Source organism: Musca domestica, unplaced genomic scaffold (genome assembly GCF_030504385.1).
Source record: "Musca domestica strain aabys unplaced genomic scaffold, Musca_domestica.polishedcontigs.V.1.1 296, whole genome shotgun sequence".
In the NCBI taxonomy this organism is placed as follows: domain Eukaryota; kingdom Metazoa; phylum Arthropoda; class Insecta; order Diptera; family Muscidae; genus Musca; species Musca domestica.
Genome location: NW_026712298.1, coordinates 24964 through 51006, shown reverse-complemented (window position 1 = coordinate 51006; position 26043 = coordinate 24964).

Here is a 26043-nt window from a genome sequence, read left to right as displayed (position 1 = left end):
TTCAAATTTATGTGTTTGAATTGAATCGCACTAGATCCTACTATCAAAACAGCATCTATTAGAATTGGTTCGATGAAAAATATTTCTTTCACGCTAGACTTGGAGGCGTTCGTGGTCCCAGAAATAACGGGAAATATACCCACACAGCCATTGGATAAGATTCGTATGAACGAATTACCGGATCTAGATTTTGGGGATCTAACGTTTTATCGAGGTGCCCAAGTAGATGTATTGCTCGGTGGAAACCCAATTATCTTGCTCAGCGGAGTTAGGAAAAATATCTTTGGCTCACTTTTAGCTCAAGAGACCGTGTTTGGGTGGGGATTGACTGGCCCAGCAACCAATTTGCTCTGTCCGACTTCAATGAGTGTTTCCCATTGCACTAGAGTGTCAGTGCTAGCTAGGTTCTGGGAAATTGAAGAGGTACCCAAGGTTTCAACTACCTCGATAGAGGAACAGAAGTGCGAGGAAATTTTTCGATCTACGACTTCCAGAGGCTCTGATGGAAGATATACCGTGAACTTGCCCTTTAAAGACGATCCTCCTTTTTCTTTTGCATCAAAGTCTAGCCGATACGTTGCTCTTACTCAATATTTGCGGAATGAGACGTCGTTACTGAGAAATCCAAAACGAAAATCGGATTATGATGAGGTGATTTTAGAATATTTGTCTCTGGGACATATGGAAAAGATAGAACACTTTGTAAACTACAAGGAGAGAGCGTGACTACGAAACTGAGAGTAGTCTTCAACGCTTCATGTGCCTCGGTTAATGGCAAAAGCTTAAACGATGTGTTGTATGTTGGACCTTCTCTTCAAAAGATATTATCTCTCTGATATTAAATTGGCGCTTATACAAATATGTATTTAATGCAGACATTTCTAAGATGTATCGTCAAATTTTGATCAATCCATTACATGCAAAGTACCAGCGTATTCTGTTCAAAACTTGCCCAGACGAAGAGGTTTCTGATTACCTATTGAAGACGGTAACGTTTGGCGTCAATTGCGCCCCATACTTGGCTCTTAGAACTCTTTTAAAATTGGCGGATGACGAAGAGTATCGTTTCCCAATTGGCTCGAAAATTCTAAGAAATAATATGTATGTCGATGATGCTTTGGTAGGCGTTCATACTGTTTCGCAAGGGTTGAAAGCGAAGGAAGAATTGATAAAAATTCTTGAATCAGGTGGATTTGAACTTCGGAAGTGGACGTCCAATTCCAAAGAAATTTTGAAGAGTCTGGCTCGTGAAAAACTTTTAAATGAAGAATTTTTGGAGCTCGGCGACAAAAGCTCTGCAAAGACGTTGGGTATTCGGTGGAACGCCTCGGTAGATAGTTTCTACTTTGATATGGACAAAATTCCAGAAAGAAATTCGTATTCTAAGAGGCAAGTGTTGTCCATTATCGCAAAGATTTTCGATCCTTTAGGTTGGCTTTCCCCAATTATAATAACTGCGAAGATTCTCATGCAGCAATTGTGGCTCGATGATGTTGGATGGGATGACCCCCTAAAGCCGCATACCTTATTAAGCTGGAGAAACTTTGTCTCAACTTCCGTGGAAATTGAAGAAATTAGCATACCCAGGTGGGTAAATTACTCTGTTGACTGCAATGTTCAATTACACGGCTTCAGTGATTCGTCTGAGTCGGCTTATGCAGCAGCGTTGTATTTGCGAGTTGAAGTGGGACATAATATTTTTTCAAATTTGCTCGTTGCGAAGTCTAAAGTTGCCCCTTTAAAGAAGATGTCGCTACCACGATTAGAGCTCTGTGGCGCCTTGCTGCTTGCGGAGTTAGTAGATTCAGTTTTGCCTCAATTGGATATTCAAAAGACGTCTTTGTTTGCTTGGTCAGATTCGACTATTGTACTAGCTTGGCTCAAGAAACCATCATACTCTTGGACAACGTTTGTCGCAAATAGAGTTTCTATTATCCAGGAGAAAATAGGAAGTGACTGGCATCATGTTCCTACGGATGAAAATCCGGCAGATCTGGCAACCTGGGGGCGGACTCCTTTAGAAATAAAGGAGAGTGGTCTGTGGTGGCATGGACCAACCTGGCTCAAATCGCCCGAAAATAGAAGGCCGTCAGGTGTGGTGATATCTGAAACAATATTGGAGGCTAAACATATGAAAGATCATTTTGCTCGATCTGCCGTGGAGGAAGATATATTAGAACGATTTTCTTGTCTATCCACAGCAACTCATGTTGTAGCATACATATTTCGCTTTTTTAACCGAACGCACGGGAAAGCCAAGAAGACAACATGTTTAGATACCGTAAAGTTGTCAGCGGATGAAATTAGTATTGCCCGACGCCGTTTGATGTCTGTGTCACAGAGAATCCATTTCCCCTCGGAATATGATTGCCTCCTTAAAATCAGAAGATTGAGTCTGGTAGCCCTCTTTTGTCACTAAACCCTTTCCTCGACAAAGACAGCCTTATTCGAGCCAACGGAAGGTTGAGTTCTACCCTTTCAATATCGTACGATGAAAGGTATCCAATTATTTTGGCCCATAAGAGCAGATTCGCTGCACTGTACGTTGACTTTGTCCATCGTCTTACCAACCATGGTGGCATTCAGCTAACCCCGGCTACTACACGCCTCGAATGCTGGATCATAAGAGGCCGGAACTTGGTGAAAACTCGTTACAGAAATTGTACGAAGTGCGTTCTGGCTCAAAAGAAACGACAAACACAGCTAATGGCTGCCCTTCCTCCAGAACGGACTACAATATCCCGACCATTTTCTACATCTGGTGTAGATTTCGCTGGCCCGTTGGAAATTAAGAATTTTAGTGGTAGAGGCTGCCGCATTTCGAAAGGTTATATTTGTCTGTTTGTTTGCTTCGCCACCAAGGCGATCCATTTGGAACCAGTCAGCGACCTTTCAACCCCGGCGTTTATCGCCGCTCTTGCTCGATTCGTTGCCCGGCGTGGTTGTCCCCGTCATATATACTCGGACAATGGCAAGAATTTCGTGGGTGCTGATCGCGAAATACGATCCAACCTCATGAAGATTATATCAGAAGCCAGAGACGATTCTGTTACTCGATACGGGCTCCAGAAGTTAGAATGGCACTTTAATCCTGCCGCAGCTCCACACATGGGTGGCCTGTGGGAGACAGGGGTTAAAAGTTGCAAAGTGCACCTGAAGAAAATCTCAGGGCAGATACGACATACATTCGAGGAGCTCTGCACTATACTCGCCCGCATAGAAGCGTGCCTTAACTCTAGACCACTTACTTCCTTAACCGATGGTATAGATGACCCTAGCGCCCTTACTCCCGGGCACTTCCTCATCGGCGGTCCTTTGTTGTCTCTTGCTGAGCATGACGAAGTCGAAAATAAAACGTTCTTGTTGAACCGTTGGAGACGTATAAAGTTGATTTCTCAAGAATTTTGTAGGCGCTGGAAAATGGAGTATCTCAAGGAGCTCCATAAACGCACTAAGTGGAAAGTGGCTCAAAACGATCTACAAGTTTATGATATTGTGGTGCTACATTCTGACTCACTTGCTCCAAACGAGTGGCGCCTGGGTCGAGTCGTAAAATTACACTTTGGACAGGACAATAGGGTTCGTGTGGTGGACTTGAAAACCCTGAACGGCGTGATAACGCGTCCTGTTCACAAATTAGTACTCCTTCCTCGTCCCGAATAAACTTTGCTCTATAGACCAGCTTACGTTGTCACACTTAATGATGTCTTACTCTATGAAAATACGTTTACCCATCTTAACCATGCCTTACACTTTCTTACAGATGAGTTACAATGATGCCTTTAAGTGCCCACTTTGCCACACTCGGCACTCTTTCCGACACTGTCGCAGTTTTCTTCAGGCGAGGCCTTCAGAGAAGCACGCTATTGTGCGCAAGTATCAAGGCTGCGTAAATTGTCTTGGCCTAGGTCATCGCGTTATTACTTGCCCTTGGAACGAATGCTGTCGGGTATGCAATTTGGCCCATCACACCCGGTTGCATCCTCTTGACGTTAACCAGGAGGTTTGGTTGCGTATGACCGCCGAAGTCATGATGCATCTCCCGGGACTGAATGAAACACCCAGGGAAATTCGTGTCCTTATCGACCCTCTTTACGATGAAAGCACACTCGAACTGGGCTCTCCCAGCAATTTTGTGATGTACCCGAGTCCTGCCACTGTTGTGCTGACATCGACAAACAACAATGTTCGGACGTACACCGCCAAACTTAACGTCCAGCTTGAGTCCGAGTTGTTATCGCCACGTCACGCCGTCGATATGCAATGTGTAAGAAAAGTTTACCCGAAGAAGGCGATAGCGGATCCCCATTTTGAAACACCGAGAAAATATAATGTGATCTTGGGAAAATCAGCATCTGATGGAATTTTCTTGGGCCTACCCATCATTGAACCAGGCATGCCGTACGCTCAAAACACCATCTTTGGCTGGACCTTTTTCGGCGACGTTGCCCGGAAGAAGTAAATGTTTCCCAAATATTCCTACTTACCCGATGGAAGTTATCAGTATTTGTTACGATACCATGAAGACTGAAGACCGTGGAGCTGGTTCCTTATTTTTATTAATTTTTAATTTGTTTAGTTTTTTCTAATTATCTAACGTTTTATATAATGTCAAATTAATTTCATAGTATACTTTAGTTGGGACCTTGTCCCAAGGGGGGGAAGATGTTCATGGGAAAAGCGCTACAAGCGCAGCACTAATGTTCGCCCTCGAAGGCAATTCCCATGTACGTCGTCTCTCCCTTTTTTCTATACTGGCAATGCCATATCACTGGTTTTATTTTGATTAACATTTTCCTGCTCTCTTGCTCTCAGAGTAAGAACAAGGGTTCGAGGAGAAGAAGAAGAATCATCTTCTACTAGTTTTTTTTCTTCGAAGTTTTTTAACATTGTATTTTTGCCTTTGACCAAGAAGGTCGTTATAATAAAATTGTGCGAAAGTGAAGTTAAAAATAATTTGTGTGCGTTTGACTTTAAAGCGAGGATCGACACAGTGGTAGCAGACCGCATTTGGAAACATTTTGTTGAGGCTGCATAGTAACCCTTGCCCAAGTAGGAGTATTTACCCGAGCCAGAAGTGCAGGTAACCAGTCGATCAAGGAAACTGACTCCGTGGTGACCGACTGTAGCAAAGTTGTCCCGTCAACATCTGGTCCTTCGAAACCGGCAATTTGGACAAAGTAATAAAAGTAAGTACCGGCAATTTTTTGGAAAAAAAATTTTAAATTGTGGTGAAGAGCGAAAACTGGATCTATTGTCGTGGTTCCGTTACATAACCTTGCTAAAAATATTCAAGGGTAGCTAAGGTTATTGACTCATTTGGTACCGTTGGAATATTTTTGGAGCCTTGCCGCTGCTTACTCTTTGGCCCTTGATGGTGTTGTTGTTTGTAACAGCACTTTGTTTACTTCTTTGCCTGCCTTCTTGTGATCTACACAGCATTGTTGTTGTACCTTTTTGTGGCTCGTTAGACGCGCTGGCATTGTTTATGTTGTTGGTGGCTCGCTGCTTGTGCGTTGGTTACTATGCAGTGGTGCTGTTGCGCCGTTGCTGTTTATGATTTGGTGGCTCGCAGCTTGTGCGCTGGTGGCTCTGCATAGTTGTTGCATTGTCTCTATCTAATTTGGTTGGGCTCTATTGGTGTTTGTCATTGGCGGCTGCCCTGACTCATATTCATTTGCATTGATTTTGATTGCTAGTCTATGAAGAACTATATTTCTCGAAGGAGATAAGACGAAGCAAATAATAAGTGGAAAGAGTAACATTGACTCTTTGGTTATCCACCTTAAAAAAAAATTATTGCTACATACAAAGTGGTGTGTAACGGCGTTTAATGGAATCTATGAGATTTTGGCGAATTTAAACGTCGTAAAGTAGTGAAGGTAAAGTTTTGGAATTACCTTACACAATAAAAGAGAAGCCATTTTATTGTTGGTGGATTCTGCCCTTTTATATATTCGAAACAGTGGGTCAGAAGCATCTATTTGTAATATAGAGACTTGCTCAAACAAAAAAAAAACAAAAAAATAAATAAAAAAAAACTCTAATTGAGAAAACATTGAAAATTCATTGTTGGAATGAACATTATTTGGACTGGTTGTTGGCACACCATTAAATAATTTGCTCGTTTGAAACTTTACAAGAAGTACAAATTAAAATTTTTTAAATCTTACTCAATTATTGGGGAATAGATATAGTAGAGCAATCATTCTCAATTTATGATTGATAAATGCTGAAGTTTTATCGCCGGTCTGTAAAATAACTTGCTTGTTTGGAGACTTACGGAAGACGTTACAAACATTCAAAACTCAAGGGTACGGTTGTTGAGTGCTCTTGACTGCTCAGATTGGACGTTTAATTGTAAACGTTTTTGGAACAAATTATTCGAAAATTAGTGTAGAAACCTTTCTCTGGAGGAGCAGTGGACATTTCCCCATCAATATCGCCTTTGAACTTTTTGCTAGCTCGATGACAATGGCAAGTCTAGAAGACTTTTGAATAAATGTGAGGAAATTATTTCTTTTGAAGAAAATTTAAAGGAGACTGATTCCTCAGGATTCAATGATTCTGCAATTGAAGTTGAAAAATCAGAGCTTCACAGTTTGTGGACAGAATGGAAGGAAACCCTGAAAGCTTGTACCTCTGACCCGGAGAGCTATAAAAAAATAAGGAGACTATAAAAACTAATAAAAAACTTGCTCATCAGAGTTACGTTAGGTGCATTAACATCTTGGGGGAATGGAAGGAAAAAGTAAAGGTTGTACCCATTGCTCAAAATCAAAAAGTGTCTGCCTCAATTTCAGTCCCGCCGTGTGACACAGAGGTTTTTCAAGGGGACTATGTGTCATGGCCTAGTTTTCGCGATTTGTTCACGGCCATTTATATCAATAATAAAAAACTTAGCTCTGTTGAGAAACTTTACCATTTGTTCCAAAAAACAAGTGGAGAGGCAAGAGAAATAAATCGCCATATTCCGTTGACAGCCGAAGGTTCCTCTATTGCTTGGGACAATTTGAGGAACCAATATGAAAATAAGAGAATTCTAGTAAATACTCAGCTGCGAAATTTATTTAATCTTGCTCATTGTGGGCAAGAATCGGCATGTGGCCTAAAGAAACTGCAACGAGACGTTACTAATTGCATAGCGGTCTTTGATTTATATAAAATTGATGTGAAGTCTTGGGACCCTATATTTGTCTATCTTTGTTCTACAAAAATGCCGAAACTTACTCTTTCTCTATGGGAGCAGTCTTTACATATTAAGACAGAAATGCCTCACTGGGATGACTTGAATAAATTTCTCACGGAGAGATTAAAAGCATTGGAAAGTGTGTCCGATATAACTTGTTCGAATGGGGTACAATTAGGACAAGGTTCTCGCCCAAAGCACAATCAATATGAAAAATTGAGACAGTTTAGAGTCCACTATACCAAAGTGAATGAAAATAAATGCAATTTGTGTAAGGGCACTCACCCCTTGAAATCTTGTCCGAAATTCCTATATATGGACTTCAAAAAAGATTAAATATCATTAAGAGGGAAAATCGTTGCATTAATTGTATGGCATTGGGCCATCGAGCGGTGGACTGCCGATTCAGGGTTGCTCTAAATGTAAAGCAAAGCATCATAGTCTTCTTCATAAGAATACAATTTCTCAAGGTAATGATGCATACTCGACCAACACCTCAGATTTGTCTCAAATGTCGAATGTGAGTCCAAATATATCTTCGGGTCCAACAACTCTATCTAATCCTCGGGCCTTCCATACCTCTGTCTCAAATAGAACAATGCTTGCCACAGCATGGGTAAACATTTTAAGGAATGGAGTTCCATACAAAGTTCGTGCGCTAATAGACCCTTGCTCGGATGACTCTTTTATTTCCTCTCGGTTGCAAAAAATGCTAAAGTTACCAACAAGCTTTGTCTCTGCGGAAATTTCTGGTTTAGGCGGTCAACATCTGACGAAATGCTCCAAAATAGCATCTATTAGAATTGGTTCGATGAAAAATATTTCTTTCACGCTAGACTTGGAGGCGTTCGTGGTCCCAGAAATAACGGGAAATATACCCACACAGCCATTGGATAAGATTCGTATGAACGAATTACCGGATCTAGATTTTGCGGATCTAACGTTTTATCGAGGTGGCCAAGTAGATGTATTGCTCGGTGGAAACCCAATTATCTTGCTCAGCGGAGTTAGGAAAAATATCTTTGGCTCACTTTTAGCTCAAGAGACCGTGTTTGGGTGGGTATTGACTGGCCCAGCAACCAATTTGCTCTGCCCGACTTCAATGAGTGTTTCCCATTGCACTAGAGTGTCAGTGCTAGCTAGGTTCTGGGAAATTGAAGAGGTACCCAAGGTTTCAACTACCTCGATAGAGGAACAGAAGTGCGAGGAAATTTTTCGATCTACGACTTCCAGAGGCTCTGATGGAAGATATACCGTGAACTTGCCCTTTAAAGACGATCCTCCTTTTTCTTTTGCATCAAAGTCTAGCCGATACGTTGCTCTTACTCAATATTTGCGGAATGAGACGTCGTTACTGAGAAATCCAAAACGAAAATCGGATTATGATGAGGTGATTTTAGAATATTTGTCTCTGGGACATATGGAAAAGATAGAACACTTTGTAAACTACAAGGACTGTTTTTATTTGCCTCATCATGGCGTTTTTAAGCCTGAGAGCGTGACTACGAAACTGAGAGTAGTCTTCAACGCTTCATGTGCCTCGGTTAATGGCAAAAGCTTAAACGATGTGTTGTATGTTGGACCTTCTCTTCAAAAAGATATTATCTCTCTGATATTAAATTGGCGCTTATACAAATATGTATTTAATGCAGACATTTCTAAGATGTATCGTCAAATTTTGATCAATCCATTACATGCAAAGTACCAGCGTATTCTGTTCAGAACTTGCCCAGACGAAGAGGTTTCTGATTACCAATTGAAGACGGTAACGTTTGGCGTCAATTGCGCCCCATACTTGGCTCTTAGAACTCTTTTAAAATTGGCGGATGACGAAGAGTATCGTTTCCCAATTGGCTCGAAAATTCTAAGAAATAATATGTATGTCGATGATGCTTTGGTAGGCGTTCATACTGTTTCGCAAGGGTTGAAAGCGAAGGAAGAATTGATAAAAATTCTTGAATCAGGTGGATTTGAACTTCGGAAGTGGACGTCCAATTCCAAAGAAATTTTGAAGGGTCTGGCTCGTGAAAAACTTTTAAATGAAGAATTTTTGGAGCTCGGCGACAAAAGCTCTGCAAAGACGTTGGGTATTCGGTGGAACGCCTCGGTAGATAGTTTCTACTTTGATATGGACAAAATTCCAGAAAGAAATTCGTATTCTAAGAGGCAAGTGTTGTCCATTATCGCAAAGATTCTCGTTCCTTTAGGTTGGCTTTCCCCAATTATAATAACTGCGAAGATTCTCATGCAGCAATTGTGGCTCGATGATGTTGGATGGGATGACCCCCTAAAGCCGCATACCTTATTAAGCTGGAGGAACTTTGTCTCAACTTCCGTGGGAATTGAAGAAATTAGCATACCCAGGTGGGTAAATTACTCTGTTGACTGCAATGTTCAATTACACGGCTTCAGTGATTCGTCTGAGTCGGCTTATGCAGCAGCGTTGTATTTGCGAGTTGAAGTGGGACATAATATTTGTTAAGTCCGCACTATAGGGACTCGGGGAACAAGTGCCGGCGAAGCTCTCCCAATAGAGCCAGTACGTCCAACACGTACGTGTGACCGTCAAAGGATGGGTGATTGCGAGGAAGTATAAATAAAAGAAAACACAGGGTTTTAATAAAAGGTTTGGCCAATTGCCGTGTATTTATTGGTGGTAAACGATATTACCTTTTAATGAGTACAACGATATGTACTTAGCTTACAATATAAGCGCGGTTATTTGCTTGCGATTCAAGCGGCGATCCAACTCGAAGGTATTTGTTTGTCTGTATTGACATTTAGATGCCTAAAAGGTTGGCGGCTTGTCAGTTTAATGTCAAATGCTCGTTGAAATCTGTCTATCCTACTACAACAAGGATGTAGTAATTAGGAGTAGACAGATTTTAACGGCTATTTCATTTCAAATTAAGGGCAGAGTGTTTAACCATTTTAAACAGCGATTCTAACTTAAACAATATTTTTTCAAATTTGCTCGTTGCGAAGTCTAAAGTTGCCCCTTTAAAGAAGATGTCGCTACCACGATTAGAGCTCTGTGGCGCCTTGCTGCTTGCGGAGTTAGTAGATTCAGTTTTGCCTCAATTGGATATTCAAAAGACGTCTTTGTTTGCTTGGTCAGATTCGACTATTGTACTAGCTTGGCTCAAGAAACCATCATACTCTTGGACAACGTTTGTCGCAAATAGAGTTTCTATTATCCAGGAGAAAATAGGAAGTGACTGGCATCATGTTCCTACGGATGAAAATCCGGCAGATCTGGCAACCCGGGGGCGGACTCCTTTAGAAATAAAGGAGAGTGGTCTGTGGTGGCATGGACCAACCTGGCTCAAATCGCCCGAAAATAGAAGGCCGTCAGGTGTGGTGATATCTGAAACAATATTGGAGGCTAAACATATGAAAGTTCATTTTGCTCGATCTGCCGTGGAGGAAGATATATTAGAACGATTTTCTTGTCTATCCACAGCAACTCATGTTGTAGGATACATATTTCGCTTTTTTAACCGAACGCACGGGAAAGCCAAGAAGACAACATGTTTAGATACCGTAAAGTTGTCAGCGGATGAAATTAGTATTGCCCGACGCCGTTTGATGTCTGTGTCACAGAGAATCCATTTCCCCTCGGAATATGATTGCCTCCTTAAAAATCAGAAGATTGAGTCTGGTAGCCCTCTTTTGTCACTAAACCCTTTCCTCGACAAAGACAGCCTTATTCGAGCCAACGGAAGGTTGAGTTCTACCCTTTCAATATCGTACGATGAAAGGTATCCAATTATTCTGGCCCATAAGAGCAGATTCGCTGCACTGTACGTTGACTTTGTCCATCGTCTTACCAACCATGGTGGCATTCAGCTAACCCCGGCTACTACACGCCTCGAATGCTGGATCATAAGAGGCCGGAACTTGGTGAAAACTCGTTACAGAAATTGTACGAAGTGCGTTCTGGCTCAAAAGAAACGACAAACACAGCTAATGGCTGCCCTTCCTCCAGAACGGACTACAATATCCCGACCATTTTCTACATCTGGTGTAGATTTCGCTGGCCCGTTGGAAATTTAGAATTTTAGTGGTAGAGGCTGCCGCATTTCGAAAGGTTATATTTGTCTGTTTGTTTGCTTCGCCACCAAGGCGATCCATTTGGAACCGGTCAGCGACCTTTCAACCCCGGCGTTTATCGCCGCTCTTGCTCGATTCGTTGCCCGGCGTGGTTGTCCCCGTCATATATACTCGGACAATGGCAAGAATTTCGTGGGTGCTGATCGCGAAATACGATCCAACCTCATGAAGATTATATCAGAAGCCAGAGACGATTCTGTTACTCGATACGGGCTCCAGAAGTTAGAATGGCACTTTAATCCTGCCGCAGCTCCACACATGGGTGGCCTGTGGGAGGCAGGGGTTAAAAGTTGCAAAGTGCACCTGAAGAAAATCTCAGGGCAGATACGACATACATTCGAGGAGCTCTGCACTATACTCGCCCGCATAGAAGCGTGCCCTAACTCTAGACCACTTACTTCCTTAACCGATGGTATAGATGACCCTAGCGCCCTTACTCCCGGGCACTTCCTCATCGGCGGTCCTTTGTTGTCTCTTGCTGAGCATGACGAAGTCGAAAATAAAACGTCCTTGTTGAACCGTTGGAGACGTATAAAGTTGATTTCTCAAGAATTTTGTAGGCGCTGGAAAATGGAGTATCTCAAGGAGCTCCATAAACGCACTAAGTGGAAAGTGGCTCAAAACGATCTACAAGTTGATGATATTGTGGTGCTACATTCTGACTCACTTGCTCCAAACGAGTGGCGCCTGGGTCGAGTCGTAAAATTACACTTTGGACAGGACAATAGGGTTCGTGTGGTGGACTTGAAAACCCTGAACGGCGTGATAACGCGTCCTGTTCACAAATTAGTACTCCTTCCTCGTCCCGAATAAACTTTGCTCTATAGACCAGCTTACGTTGTCACACTTAATGATGTCTTACTCTATGAAAATACGTTTACCCATCTTAACCATGCCTTACACTTTCTTACAGATGAGTTACAATGATGCCTTTAAGTGCCCACTTTGCCACACTCGGCACTCTTTCCGACACTGTCGCAGTTTTCTTCAGGCGAGGCCTTCAGAGAAGCACGCTATTGTGCGCAAGTATCAAGGCTGCGTAAATTGTCTTGGCCTAGGTCATCGCGTTATTACTTGCCCTTGGAACGAATGCTGTCGGGTATGCAATTTGGCCCATCACACCCGGTTGCATCCTCTTGACGTTAACCAGGAGGTTTGGTTGCGTATGACCGCCGAAGTCATGATGCATCTCCCGGGACTGGATGAAACACCCAGGGAAATTCGTGTCCTTATCGACCCTCTTTACGATGAAAGCACACTCGAACTGGGCTCTCCCAGCAATTTTGTGATGTACCCGAGTCCTGCCACTGTTGTGCTGACATCGACAAACAACAATGTTCGGACGTACACCGCCAAACTTAACGTCCAGCTTGAGTCCGAGTTGCTATCGCCACGTCACGCCGTCGATATGCAATGTGTAAAAAAAGTTTACCCGAAGAAGGCGATAGCGGATCCCCATTTTGAAACACCGAGAAAATATAATGTGATCTTGGGAAAATCAGCATCTGATGGAATTTTCTTGGGCCTACCCATCATTGAACCAGGCATGCCGTACGCTCAAAACACCATCTTTGGCTGGACCTTTTTCGGCGACGTTGCCCGGAAGAAGTAAATGTTTCCCAAATATTCCTACTTACCCGATGGAAGTTATCAGTATTTGTTACGATACCATGAAGACTGAAGACCGTGGAGCTGGTTCCTTATTTTTATTAATTTTTAATTTGTTTAGTTTTTTCTAATACTTTAGTTGGGACCTTGTCCCAAGGGGGGGAAGATGTTCATGGGAAAAGCGCTACAAGCGCAGCACTAATGTTCGCCCTCGAAGGCAATTCCCATGTACGTCGTCTCTCCCTTTTTTCTATACTGGCAATGCCATATCACTGGTTTTATTTTGATTAACATTTTCCTGCTCTCTTGCTCTCAGAGTAAGAACAAGGGTTCGAGGAGAAGAAGAAGAATCATCTTCTACTAGTTTTTTTTCTTCGAAGTTTTTTAACATTGTATTTTTGCCTTTGACCAAGAAGGTCGTTATAATAAAATTGTGCGAAAGTGAAGTTAAAAATAATTTGTGTGCGTTTGACTTTAAAGCGAGGATCGACACAGTGGTAGCAGACCGCATTTGGAACCTTTTGTTGAGGCTGCATAGTAACCCTTGCCCAAGTAGGAGTATTTACCCGAGCCAGAAGTGCAGGTAACCAGTCGATCAGGGAAACTGACTCCGTGGTGACCGACTGTAGCAAAGTTGTCCCGTCAACAAATTACAGAAAATTTTAGACGAGTATCTGGAAAAGAGCACAATATGGTGCAGTGAATCTGATTGGATCTAAAAAATAGTTTCCATCACGTTTTTATGAGTGATGATTCCATTAAATTTACATCGTTCATAACGCCTCTAGGACAATATGAGTTCGTACGTATGCCTTTTGGGTTAAAAAAAAAAATCCTCATCTGTTTTCCAAATATTTATAAACAGTGTTTTCCAAGACATAATTAAAACGGGAGACGTAATAATATATTCGGATTGGACATTAGAAATATTAAGAAAATAGAACAGTGTTGGCTTGTTTGTTAGGGATACCATAGCATTTTGCAGTTGCAAAATGGTCATGCTTAATCCCTTTATTGTTGTTTTTATAAAAACAACGTTTGTTTATTAGTGGAGAAAGATGGTAATGTTTACCAGTGGATAAGATAGGGAATACATAGGTTTCGCCACCAATCCTCATCAGTTCCCTTGTTTTTTGTCTGGGATATTCTCTCCAGAAGTTATTTTAAAAATAACTTCTATGACAAAAAACATTATTTACCCAAGTGACGAGATCGTAAGCTCAACAGATGCGGAACCAAAGAATTAAACAAAACTAAAATTCTTTTGGAAAATCTTCTTAATTTTACAACCGCACTTACAAATATTTAAATTTTTCTCCACTAGTTATGCTTCCGTTCAACCTGAACGATATTCTGGGAGAATATCCCAGACAAAAAACAAGGGACCTGATGAGGATTGGTGGCTCTTTCCGAAAACTAGGTATTCCCTGCCTTACCCCCTGGTAAACATTACCATCGTTCTCCACTAGTAAACAAACGTTGCTTTTATAAAAACAACAATAAAGGGATAAGCCTGACCATTTTGTAAGAACAAAATATTAAGAAAAGTTGAGATTAGTACAAAACAAATAAGTGCTTCGTCTAGACAAGTACGAGTTTATGCAAAGCAAAATTAAGTACTTAGGTTATAGGATTGATCATTTAGGTATCCGTGCTGATGACAAAGCCTTAGAGGCAATACAAAATTTCCCTGTTCCACATAAAGTAAGGTCGGTAAAAAATTTTGTTGGTTGTTGGCTTTAGACGTTTCATCAAAAACTTTTCAACTCTCGCAAACTTTTAGAATCGCCAGTTTTAACTTTTTATGATCCTTCCGCAGAAACAGAATTACATTGCGATGCTAGCGCGTTAGGTTTCGGTGCTATATTTATGCAAAAGAAACAGGACAATAGATGGCATCCTGTATTTTACATCTCCAAAAAGCGTTAGAGGCTGAGTCCAAATTTTACAGCTATGAGTTGGAAACTCTAGCTATAGTTTATGCACTTAGTAGATTTCGGGTTTACTTGTTTGATAAAACGTTTACAATTGCCACTCGTTAACTTTAACACTTAACAAAAAAGATCTGAACCCTAGGATTGCCAGGTAGGCATTAGAACTACAAAATTATGATTATACATTGAAACACTGAGAAGGACGAAAAATGCAACATGTAGATGCGTTAAGCAGGTCGCTAGACATTTTGATTGTAAATACCAATACTTTTGAAGAACATCTGATTATTGCACAAAATAAAGACAGCGACATTGTTAAGCTTAAAGAAAAGTTACAGACAAAAAATCACAAGTCAAGGTGTTTATTGAAATTCATGTCCTACATGAAATTCGCTGTCCTACAATAGGTACATAAGCCGGACAAGAACATTTGCCAGTATTTAAAAAAATCTATAAATATGTACCTATTTGGTTGTTTAACAATATTGATGTTTAAAATACTTAAAAAAACTGAGCATACAACTTATAAAAGTGTAGAAATATGTAAATTTTTACAATACAGCATACAAGAATATGTTATCAAAGGACCGTAATAATATTCTAAACGCAAATGTGCTCCTTTGCCCATTATTCCAAAACATCGTACAGTATTTTTTGCTTACCTGCACAATCAAAAATTGCAAGACATCTTGTGCAGCAATGCCCAAAATGCAGGTGGCTTCATTGCACTTATCTGCACAATGAAGCAGGTATCTTTAATTTTACTTACGTGCACAAAAAGTGCAGGTATCTTTAATTTTCTATTGGTATGTATTTGAGCATCAGTGGTGTTTTATCCAGCATAACCATCTTTTAGTGTGGGAGAGGAAGCGAGAATATGTTTTTAATGCATGCTCTTTTCTTGTGTTGTTATTGTTTTTGCGAATACAAAAACAAAAACAAAGTGGTAGTTTTTAGTGTCTTTTTTTTGCAAAAAATTTTCTTGTGCAGATAAATACAACTTTTGTAACCAAATTAAAAAAAATTACCAAATTTTCGAGGCAGGAATGTCCAATGTGCAGCTATCGATTGGGCACTTAAATACAATTCAAATAAAGGGATTCAGAAAAAATGGCATAACAAAAGTTTTTTGGTCTGCAAAGGCCAATGCGCAGCTAATGTTGATGCAGGTAAATAGAAACCACTGTATTTGTATCAAAATGAATATCGATTGTTTTTTGGCATACGCGGATGTAAGCAGCTGCCCTTTTATGTAGGCTACGATAAAATAACTATTTCTATGTGTATCTTTTAGACAGCGTTCGGAAATAAACAGTACACAAAAATAGTGTACTGTACCATTACAGTATCACTAAAAATTTTTAGCGGTAGTGTACCGGTACGCTACCACTACAAATATTTTTGTGATTTTGTGGTCGCTAAAAAATTGTAGTGTACCGCAGTCGGAGAACTAAAAATTCTTGTGTACAGGAGCAGTAAAAAACGTAGTGTTCCGCGATCGGAGCACTAAAAAATCGTAGTTTACCGCATGCACACATTGAAACATGTACTGGCATCAATATGCTTTTTATAATTTAAAAAAATATTAGATGTTTGTTTTTTTTGTAGAATAGCATTAGTAATGCATAAAATTATTATAATGAAAGAAATTTTAAATAAAGCATCCTATACGACTTTGCTAAATTATACAAAATTCCATATGAGAATCACAGTTTTGTAATTATTCTCTGAACGTTTGATAACCACTGAAAAAATGTTCTTTAAAATAATAAGATTACCTGTACTCTGATGTGAAATTATGGCAGACTACATAAACGTTGTCTGGAGTTATTTACACCAAAACCATTAAACTGATAAAACCCTCAAAATCTTTTTGTTTTCGACACCTATATTCATTGATTTTTCGGTACCACAAATTAGAAGGTAAATTATCGGCATAATAACCATTCATTGATTTCATTTAGCGGTCCCCTGAAAATATTAAATAATAAATGAATGTAAATTGATTTACTGGTTATTACAACATAATTGACCGAATTTCAGGCGTATCCATAAGGATACTCTGGCTAGCTATCTTTTTAACCCAATCTATCACATTACAACGCAACCACTAAAATACCCTGTTTCGCCGAATGGCTAAATAGAAAGTCATCACTTCAGATTTGGTCTTTTTTATGTTTTCTACCTTTTCTCCTATTTTTCTACTATCTTCAATATCGCAACCAATCTAAACATACATGACAAATAAAATCAATCATGCATTTATTTTCATACTATTGAATTGTATTAGTAATGTTTGCATTATCAAAAACATCAAACATGTAATTTTTTTTCAAAAATCGTAAACAGCAAACTTGTGGTACTCTACAGGTACATTATTTTTGTAATGTTTTGACAGCATTCATATACGTGCACAATTATTTATTACACTTGAGTTTAGGAAAAATATTTTTTTTTAAAAAAATCTCTCCGATTAAAAATCGGAAGAGTCAATGTTTTCTCTAATTTTCCACGATCCATTTGGCCAAGTAATAGCGTTGTAGAAGTTTCTTGAAACGATGTTTCCTGCAGTACCATTCCTATGCGTGCACTATTTTTTATTGCCGCACAGTGGGCTATGTATGACAAAACAATCGATGTGTGGACGAAAGTTTTTATTGAAAGACCTCTAAAGTAGTTATCTTATTTTTTATACTTATAATTATGTTCCTTATCGGATACAAACAAATAATAACTACAAATTTAAAAAGATCGCATGGCATCTACAAATATCGTTTTTATTTTTCGCATGTCTGTTACACACTGTTATACAACAGAAAGTGTGTCCAGACTAAGCGTTGTCTTCACTAGTTAAAATCATTTTTATCTTCACACACATCAGAAAGTATCAAACGACAACCCTCTCTCAAAATTTTTGGATAAAAATCTGCATCTAAAATGTTCACAAGACACGAATCAAATAACTACGAATATTTGAGCTCTTAAATCAGAGGAAACAATAAACGAGGCATATTTTGAGAAATGGACGGAAATACTAAGGCACGAGCATCTAACGGGCATCCAATCCTCAAAAGGCAGATTTTTTTTTGAGAATTAGCCAAAATTGCACAATTCTTTTAAAAATCCTCCGTCAGAAAAAAGATTCTGATGCGGGGTCTATTAAGGCCTTAGCTGGATACATTATTGTTGTTCCCAAAAGCACCGAACTGTTTTGAGCCGTGTGAAATACATGCCGAGGAACGCATGCCGATGATGCGGTGGGTAGAGAAGAATCGTTTGGCGTCGGATTCGGAATGGTCTGGAATGGAATAGGATGTTGATTTCGCGTTTTATGAACTTCGTGGATATTCCAATTTTTTAGCATTTGTAGGGGAGGTACCAGAAGAAGTGAACCGATATATTCCGTCTTACTACCTGATCTTGGGTTCTTAAAAATAGTATGATCTGTGAAATTTTAAGACAGTTGGACTCTTACATCATATTTTGAAGAGTTATAATTATTCAAAATTTTGACCCTTTGTGGGAGAGGCACTTGGTTGAGTGGACCAATATTATCCATTTTGGACCGAGACCTAGAACTGACGCAAATATTAATATTTGCAAAATTATTCAGAAAATATTTTTTTGCCAATTTTGACCATTTGTGAGGTAGTTACCAGAATGAGTAGACCGATTTTGCCCATCTTACTACCAGACCTTGTGTTAATAAAAATTGGGATGTGTGCAATTTGAAGACAATCGGACTCTTACATAACATTTTATGAGAGTTGTAATTATTCCAAATTATGACCATTTGTGGGGGAGGCACTTGATGGAGTGGACCGATATTGTCCATTTTCACACCTGTCCTAGCACTAACGGAAATATTAAGATTTTCAAAGTTGGAGCAAAATCGGATTATCCTTTCTCTTTCTGTGAAAAAAAAATATATTTATTGAAAATTTCGACTTTTTGTGGTCGAAATTTATGAGAGTTGTAATTATTCAAAATTTTGACGCAAGTACTAGGATTTGCAAAGTTGCAGCAAATATATACCCAGTTTGGACCATATCGGACACCACTTTCAAGAGTTATCGTGCGCACCAGCCAGCCAGACAGACATCGCTAGATCGACTCCAAATGTTCTGAAACGGATTTGGTCCAAAGAGACCTAGGGTCTAAAACCGTTATTTCGACTAGGCACGTTTTGAACGTATCAATTGTATATACCCTCTGTAGCCATATGGCTTAGGGTATAACAACCAATACTACCAAACTATATTTTTGAGCCACGAAAAACTCTCAGTTACAAGTACCGGGAGAGAAAACCACGTCGTGAACTGACTATGAATTAACAATTGCGGATTTTCATAAGTGACAAAGACGCTGGATATCTCTCAATCTGGGATTATTAATATAAACAGAGAAAATCACATTCGAATACGTCAGTATCGCATGGATGCAATGCCAGATTGTGGACCATATCGAAATTTGATATTCAATAGCAAAGCTCGAGCTATCCCCAGGATTCCCAATATTAGATATTGCAGAGCTGTGGGTAGACGAGTTCGTTGTATTTAAAACAGAATATTCCTTTGAAATTCCAGCCTGTCTGGCCATCCTTAGGAATATAAGGTGGATCCTGATTTAAAGAGAGCGCTGAGCTAAAAGACAATTTCGAGATTTTGTAAATATTCATTAATGAGTGCGGCACACTCCATAAACATGTCGTGAACAATCTCATATTTTCCATCGACAACCAAAATGTCTTCCGCAGTTGATAGAAAGTCGAGACATTTTCCAGAAGAACTATTTAAGCCGACCCATTTTTTATTGAAATCGGTACATTTTACTTCTAAAATCAAATGAAAATTAAATTAGAAAATCAAACAAATCAGCCAAATAATTCCAACCAAGAAGAAAACAATTTCTAAAATTAATAATCAAAAAGCCAAAAACGAGATATTTAAAAAATATTATATAAAACAATATAATAATTGCAAAAATATTCTAAAATAAATAATTATTATTGGGACATTTTTTTTTTTTTTTCAAAAACGCCAAAAATTGCAATTTTGCAATGCAATTCCAACAAAAAAACAAATTATTGTTACAAAACGATTAAAATATCATAAAAGCGGACTGTAGAGTGCTCGATAAATTAAAATATTCAAAATTACCTTTATAAACGTTCTTTGTTCCCAACGTGTTAGCGAGTCACTATCGACCGACCCGATTAATGTAGCGTACATGCAAACAAAAGAAAAAAGGTCATATTTCGAAAATATGTATGTGAGCCGCGTATGTGTATGCTGCGTGATGACAAGACGATTGGCCGCTTGTCGTAAATATGTCGCACTCCTATGTATATAAATATAATTACACTAGAGCCCCGACTTGCGTCGTCCCGATTTGAGTCGTTTTGAGTTGCGTCGCTTTTCAAAAACCAGAAAATTCGATTTGCGTCGTTGCAATTTCAAGTTGCGTCGGTCCGAGCTACATTGTGGATTACTTTTTTTTGCATTTGCAGTGCCTGATTAAGCATATTTTCTGTTCTTTAGCATTTTTAAAACTTCTGGCAACACTGATCGTCACCTGTACGTTAACAAATTTTCAAATTACTTGAAATAAGGGAAATTCCCTTTTCTTTATGGTGCTATATCTACATACATATGTAAATGAATTTAATTTTTGCTATGTTTTTTTCTTAATTATTGTTTTGTTATTTCTTTATAAATATAATTTTTTTTTTTTTTGAAGTAAATGGAATAAATAAAAGTGTATTTATACTTGCTTTTTTTTAAAAAAAAATATATAATTTTTGGCTCTGTTTTGAATATTTTTCCCAGTAAATTAAATTTCAGTACATTTTGTATATATGTAGAAAAAGGTGATTCGATTTGCGTCGCGATTCTCCTTTCCCAATTAATGACGCAAGTCGGGGCTCTACCATAATGGAACAGCGAAATAGAAGGAAGGAATTGAAAGCAATGATTTTAGCAATTTGGTGGTGTTTTTTTCTTATTGCTATGCATTTTCAAAAGTGGTAATCACAAGGGAATATGAAATATTTTAATATGGATAATAATTGATTTATTTTTATTAATAAAATAATAGTTGTTAGTTATATTTTATTTAACGGTTTTATTTAGCTCCCCTGTTAGTTTTATTATTAATTCTTGGGTCAAATTTAGTAATTCAAATTCCACCCTGTTCCTGTCAACCAATTAATCTGAAATGTTGTATACACTTTGAATTTTGGTGACAAAACAGATATGTTATTATTTATCTTTATAAATTCACAATGGCGGATAATTTATGTTTTATTAATCCCATCAAATACGTATCAAATGAAATGTCTCAACAAGTAGAATACAATTTACTATGCAAAATTGAAATGTAAGATAACCGCCTCTATCAAAAGGCTGATAACAATTTTATCAATTCCACCAATATGAGTATCAAATAAAAGAAGAATACAGTGCACCATACAACATCAATATTTAAGATGGGCGCAGTCACTAAATGGCGTATAATAATAAGATTTAAATTTAGAAATTGCTTCTGTGATTTAGGTATCTAATTAATCCAGCCTGAATCCACCACCCAAGTCAAGATTTTGTATGTGTGGCGTTAGGGTGGCTAAAAATGATACGTCGTTAGCGGTACACCACCCAAGTTAAGGTGAAAGGTTAAAACGCGCCAAGAACTGTATGGCATTAGGGTTGATAAAAATGCGTTTAGCGTTTTCCCATCAAGATTCAGACGCAGCTTGTTGTACATAGCCTTGCCCATTACTGTCCATTACTCGTGGGAACAAAATGGTAAAAATATATAAAAAAATACAAATACAAACACAAGAAACAGAAACCGCAACACAATGTAAATGAAGATTGCAGAAAGCGAAGGAAAAATATAAAGCAAAACGAGCTAAAGAAACGACGGGAACAATTAGCGTCAAAAACATCTGAGCAATATGAGGCCAGGTTAAATAATAAAAACTAAAAAGTAGAAAATAAGAATAGGTAAAAAAAAACTTTTTAAGTTAAAAGGTTTTATGTTAAACATACAATTGCAATATTTAAGATATATGTGTACTAAAAACCAAACAGTAATAAAATAGATACAATCGTGGGAATTATAAACATATGCATAGATTAAACTAAAATAAACTGTCTACAAAATATCGACTTATTGTGCGATAGAAGAACCGTATAATTCGTCGTTAGTCAGTTGGCCCGCAGACGGTGAGGAATAAATAAACACTGCACCTATTTGATGCTTTGTTTATATAGATGATGATGATGGGGGTGATTTTGATGAGGATGATTATGATGTTTTTGAAATCCACTTAGCCAAGATTTCCAGAGGTTCAAATGGAGCAAATGGAAATTGCGTTCCGATAAATAAAAAAAGTAAATAAAAGCAAAATTTTTTAGATTTCAATTTTAAATTAAAGCAGTAGCTTATTGGTAATAAAAAAATTTAAATAGGGAAAAAGAGAAAACTAGCAAACAGATTACCTGTGTTACGATGATCGATACGAGGATTTTAATAATGGACGATAAATGCATATTGTGACATGTATATAGTATGTGATGTCCACGACTCTGGAAAGTTATTTTTACGCTTGCCTTATATTTTAGCCGGCGCTTAAAAGCGCCACTGTCTGCAAAAATTGGGTTTTTGTATTTTTGCCGGAACAAAACAGTGCCAGGGCCAAAATTTTTATAAAGCACTTTATTTATTGCTGAAAGAAAAAAAAACCTTTTAATTTTGTACCAACAATTCGGCAGTTAAAACATAATTGAATTTGTTTCAGAATTATGTTGCCTCATAGGTAATTAATTAATTCTAATTTTTATCATCTAATATCCTTATAAATAATGTCAAAAACATACGACAACAAATCAAAACTAAGATAACAGCTGTTTGGAAATTAGGAAGAATGGGATCTCTAGGTCAGTATATCGATAACAAACGATTACACTTCACCCTCATCCTTTAAAAAAAATATTTTTATGCAATAAAAATTATGTAACAAACAAAAACATTATGTTGTGAGTTTAACCTTACCATCTGTAGATATTAATGAATTAACACCATTTCTTTCAATAATCGCGTATGGCCCTTGATATGGTGCCTGATTTTTCTTTCGATTCACGCCATCCTGCGTGGAATCTTGATATTTCTGGATTAGCTTCAACTGTTTATCTTTACAATATATTATCTCTGTTTCCCATATCCCATATAAATACTTCCTGGGTGACTTTACTCTCTGTATCTATAGCCTTCCTTAGCATAGCTTTGCCCATACTTCTTGTTATAGCTAATATTCTGTTTACCTAATCCCTTGTTGGGATCATTACTTTTTAACTCTCACTGTTCAGTTTTATCCTCGATAGAGCAACTGCATTAGCGTACATCCCAAATAGACAACCTCTGGATTCAAAAACGACACTTATTCGCATTCAACTTTAGGTTTAATTTTCATAGTCGGAGGAATGATGCCTCAAACTGCATCCATAAACAATGATGTCGTCCACGTAAAGAAACGCGGAAGCATCCAAACCTGTCATTGCTATGGTCAACATTCTTTGTGAACTGTTGGATGATATTTTTCATCCAAATGGCAGTCTCTTAAATTGATAATGGCCCTTTCCTCTTGAGAAGGCAGTTAGAGGACGTGATTCCTTTTTGAGGCCTACTTGATGGAACGAACTGGTCATGTCCAGCTTTGAGAAATATTTGGCCCTTCCCAGTTTATCTAAAACATCTTCCAACCTTGTCAACTCACTGAATCGTCTATAAAATCTTCCTCAATTAACTTATTTACCTAAATGTTTATCTCTACCATTTGAGACTCTGATAATCCGTAATTCTTATATGTACGGGTGTGATATATGTAGTTTGTATGTGTTGTTCATAAAAAAATTTTTGACACCTAACTTCCCACCTGTAAGGTGAAAAATATCCCGGAACTCATTCATAATGGTTTTAACTGTCTCTCTGGCATATGTGTCAACCGATCCCATATCCAGGCATTTAAATAGTGCATTCGCTCGTGCATTGATATTTCTCTCACATTTATTGTTAGCGTAATACACATTGTACTCTCTTAAATTCCTGATATCCAAATTTAGACCTTGTAATTCAACAGGTATACTATTAGTGTTCAAAAATCTTACGTGTTTAAGTCCATTCTCTGTATTAAACAAACAGCTATGAAAACCCCATCCGCCACTTCCTTATTCAGTATCACGCTATCCTCTTTTATCTTCAATTCAATTGGAATGACAACCTCAGACCGCGCGGGCAGAACAATGTTATTTATTTTATGTTTCGAATGTAATGGTAATATTAAATCGTTTCCATTTATCGAAAAAGTCACAGTGTATGCCTCAAAATCAATCTTACACATGTATTTTGACAGAATGTCGCTCCCTATTATTCCATCCATGGGGATCGGGAAATGGGGATATATTCCCTGCATTGTTATCAAATTGCCACCCTAAAGTTGACGTTATTATTGTAATGACCTCTACCATTATCTTACCATCGCCTATCGTAGTTGTTGCATCTCCTATTATATCCGTTATCTTAATTACTGTTGTTGTTGTAGCCGGGTCTGTAATTGTACCTGTTACCATTATTTGAGTATTTATTCTTTTTCTGATTCCGACCTCTCTCCATAAAAGCAAAAACGCTTCTGTTTTGAAGATCCAACGTCCTCTCTGTCGCAGAACATCTTTGGGCTGCTTCATTCAACTTTAACTTTTTTAAACCTTCAAAAGTAGTTGGCTTATTAAACTTACCTAAAGTAGACCGTACCTCACTCGATAGCTTAAAATTATAAACATATTTCACATAAATTTCTCAATCCTCATCTCGTCAGAAATCGTGCAGCAATTCAACCTGCGCTATAAACTCGTCTAAGTACCCTGCATGTCCCTTTAAACACCTGGAGACTCTTGCCCACAACCGAAATATCGAACGCAGCCATGTATGGTAAACTCACTTCTTACAATAATTCTTCTTTTAACGTTAGTTTATTTAAAATTTCCTCACCTGTTCACAAAGATGTCGAAATTTTGCTTCTAATACTATTGATTCATTAGCATCTATAGCAGTTTTCAGTATATCTAGCCTATCTAACTTATCATTCACGTATTTTTTTGTAAAACTATTTTTTATACTTTTCTTCAAATTCACCATCAATGTATTAGTTCATTTGTAAATTCATTAAATTCTGCCATCTACATATTTTACTTACTAAAGTATATTAATTTATTACAAAATATTTTCTTCACATATATTTACTAGTGTGAACCCCCTTTAAGAAATCACAGCATTGCCATCACCAAAGATTTATCTATCTCATTCGAATCAACTCTGATAGTGGTTACTGGTTGTTATTGTACATAACAACTAGTCGGTTATTGTTGATAAATGTGATAATTCCTTTTCTATAGTTTATATAATATAGAATACAGGTAGATAAAATTTGTAAAAATTGTTGAAAAATTCATATTATAACAACCTCTGATTTGCGTCGTATAAAAAATATTTAAAAATCCAGTAATTTTCATAAAACATTTTAAAATTATTGATATATCAATGTTCTCAAGCGTTGATGCATCTACCTATATTCTTCTACCATGGTTTCTACTTCATAATTCTTCTTCTTTTTCTTATGGTTTTCCACGATTCCTTGTCATTCTTAATTTTTTATTACTTTTAGTGCAATAATGAGCAATTCCTTTAGCTTAATCTTCCCATAATTTTAAGATTTTAACATCTAAGTGCAATAAATAAAAGTTTTATAGTGTAAAGACGTCTATGTGATAAAAGAATTTTTATTTTCTACTTCGTGTTCATTGTTGTATTTATTTTTATTGACGAACTCGATATCTATATTTATGCGGTGCGTAAGATCGCCAGCAGTAACGTGCAAACGTTGGTCTCCCGTGACCAAACGTCTCTGCGGTGAAGATGACGGGAATAGAATTGAACACACAGTTATGGATTCGAACTTTGGGGGTATGGATTTCGCGGTTGAAGTCTGAACTGAAAAACACGCAGAGACAGATTCCGTTGATTTTAATCAGAATAGAACTCGCAGTGACGGATCCAGATACATCTAGATTGTTGTTCGAATCCGCAGTTACGGGTCCGGATGATGTTGACCTTGATATCGGATCCGCAGTAACGGATTCCGTT